We start from the raw sequence: 3,123 nt of genomic DNA, 5'->3' as shown, positions 1-3,123 counted from the left end.
TAGGTGTTTCCATAGGGTTCTCCCATGTAATTCACCTCTTCCATTGAAGGGTTCTTAGGATCATAAGCTTCTTCCTCAGATGAAGCTTCCTTAGTACTGCTTGGTGCATTTTGCATTCCAGACAGACTTTGAGAAATCATATTGACTTGTTGAGTTAATATTTTGTTCTGAGCCAATATGGCGTTCAGAGTGTCAATCTCAAGAACTCCTTTCTTCTGACTAGTCCCATTGTTCACAGGATTTCTTTCAGAAGTGTACATGAATTGGTTATTTGCAACCATTTCAATCAGTTCTTGAGCTTCAGTAGGCGTCTTCTTCAGATGAAGAGATCCTCCAGCAGAGCTATCCAAAGACATCTTGGACAGTTCAGAGAGACCATCATAGAAAATACCTATGATGCTCCATTCAGAAAGCATATCAGAAGGACACTTTCTGATTAATTGTTTGTATCTTTCCCAAGCTTCATAGAGGGATTCTCCATCCTTCTGTCTGAAGGTTTGGACTTCCACTCTAAGCTTACTCAATTTTTGAGGTGGAAAGAACTTTGCCAGGAAGGCATTGACTAGCTTTTCCCAAGAGTCCAGGCTTTCTTTAGGTTGTGAGTCCAACCATGTCCTGGCTCTGTCTCTTACAGCAAAAGGGAATAGCATCAGTCTGTAGACCTCAGGGTCAACCCCATTAGTCTTGACAGTGTCACAGATTTGCAAGAACTCAGCTAAAAACTGATGAGGATCTTCCAATGGAAGTCCATGGAACTTGCAATTCTGTTGCATTAGAGAAACTAATTGAGGCTTAAGCTCAAAGTTGTTTGCTCCAATGGCAGGGATAGAGATGCTTCTCCCATAGAAGTCGGGAGTAGGTGCAGTAAAGTCACCCAGCACCTTCCTTGCATTGTTGGCATTGTTGTTGTTTTCGGCTGCCATGTGTTCTTCTTCCTTGAAGAATTCGGTCAGGTCCTCTAAAGAGAGTTGTGCTTTGGCTTCTCTTAGCTTTCTCTTCAAGGTCCTTTCAGGTTCAGGGTCAGCCTCAACAAGAATGCTTTTGTCTTTGCTCCTGCTCATAAGAAAGAGAAGAGAACAAGAATATGTGGAATCCTCTATGTCACAGTATAGAGATTCCTTGAAGTGTCAAAGGAAAAGAAAAGTAGAAGACAGAAGTAGAAAATTCGAACTTATCAAAGAAGATGGAGTTCGAATTTTGCATTAAGGGATAGTGTTAGTCCATAAATAGAAGGATGTGAGAAGAAGGGAAGTGATTTTCGAAAATTAAGTAAAGATTTTTGAAAACATTTTTGAAAAACACTAATTGATTTTCGAAAATGAAAGTGGAAAAGAAATCAAGTGATTTTTTTGAAAAAGATTTTGAAATTATAAATCAAAGAGATTTGATTGAAAACTATTTTGAAAAAGATGTAGTTAAGAAGATATGATTGGTTTTAAAAAGATGTGATTGAGAAGATATGATTTGAAAAACATTTTAAAAAGATTTGATTTTGAAAATTAAAAACTTGGCTAACAAGAAAAGATATGATTCAAACATTAAACCTTTCTCAACAGAAAAGGTAACATACTTGAGATGTTGAATCAAATCATTAATTGATAGTAAGTATCTTTAAAAATAGAAAGAAATTGATTTTGAAAAAGATTTGATTGAAAGTATATGATTTGAAAAAGATTTGATTTTGAAAAATTTTGAAAACTTGAAAAAAATTTGATTTGAAAACAAAATCTTCCCCCTTGTGCCATCCTGGCGTTAAACGCCCAGAATGGTGCACATTCTGGCGTTTAACGCCCAAAATACTACCCTTTTGGGCGTTAAACGCCCAACCAGGTATCCTGGCTGGCGTTTAAACGCCAGTCTGTCCTTCTTCACTGGGCGTTTTGAACGCCCAGCTTTTTCTGTGCAATTCCTCTGCTGAATGTTCTGAATCTTCAATTCTCTGTATTATTGACTTGAGAAGACACAAATTAAAAATATTTTTGGATTTTTAATAGTAAGGAATAATCAAAATGCAACTAAAATCAAATAACAATGCATGCAAGACACCAAACTTAGCAGTTTGTATACTACTGACACTAATGAGAATGCATATGAGACACACAAAACACTCAAGTCAATTGAATTCAAAGATCAGAGCACGAAAATCATCAAGAATTACTTGAAGATCCTTTAAGACACATGAATGAATGCATGCAATTGACACCAAACTTAAGATGAGACACTAGACTCAAACAAGAAATTTTTGGATTTTATGATTTTTTTGATTTTTTTGTGTTTTTCGAAAATTAAATGGAAAAAGATATCAAAATTCTTAATGAGAATTCCAGGAATCAGTGCAATGCTAGTCTAAGACTCCGGTCCAGGAATTAGACATGGCTTCACAGCCAGCCAAGCTTTCAAAGAAAGCTTCGGTCCAAAACACTAGACATGGCCAATGGCCAGCCAAGCCTTAGCAGATCACTGCTCCAAAAACAAGATTGATAAAAATTAACAAGCTCTTGTGATGATAAGTTGAAACCTCGGTCCAATGAAATTAGACATGGCTTCACAGCCAGCCAGACTTCAACAAATCATCATGAAACTCTAGAATTCATCTTCAAGAATTCTGAAAAAAAAATACCTAATCTAAGCAACAAGATGAACCGTCAGTTGTCCAAACTCAACAATCCCCGGCAACGGCGCCAAAAACTTGGTGCGCGAAATTGTGAACAATACTTTTCACAACTCTCATAATCCCCGGTCATGAACCCCAAAAACTTGGTGTTCAATACCATGGCATTAACACAACTTCGCACAACTAACCAGCAAGTGCACTGGGTCGTCCAAGTAATAAACCTTACGCGAGTAAGGGTCGATCCCACAGAGATTGTTGGTATGAAGCAAGCTATAGTCATCTTGTAAATCTTAGTCAGGCAAACTCAAATGGATATGGTGATGAACGCATAAAACATAAAGATAAAGATAGAGATACTTATGTAATTCATTGGTAGGAACTTCAGATAAGCGTATGAAGATGCCTTCCCTTCCGTCTCTCTGCTTTCCTACTGTCTTCATCCAATCCTTCCTACTCCTTTCCATGGCAAGCTTAAGCAAGGGTTTCACCGTTGTCAGTGGCTACCTCCC

The 3,123-nt window shown here is 37.6% G+C and overlaps 1 non-coding gene across 1 annotated transcript; it reads left to right on the top strand.

Annotated features, from left to right (window-relative positions):
• Positions 1-410: 410 nt before the first annotated feature.
• LOC130954823 (small nucleolar RNA R71) lies at positions 411-518 on the top strand. Its single transcript, XR_009076428.1, has one exon. It is a non-coding gene; the product is annotated as a small nucleolar RNA R71 (small nucleolar RNA).
• The last annotated feature ends 2,605 nt before the right edge of the window (positions 519-3,123 follow it).

The sequence above is a fragment of the Arachis stenosperma genome, chromosome 1 (genome assembly GCF_014773155.1).
Source record: "Arachis stenosperma cultivar V10309 chromosome 1, arast.V10309.gnm1.PFL2, whole genome shotgun sequence".
NCBI lineage: Eukaryota > Viridiplantae > Streptophyta > Magnoliopsida > Fabales > Fabaceae > Arachis > Arachis stenosperma.
This window is presented reverse-complemented; position numbering and strand designations above follow the sequence as displayed.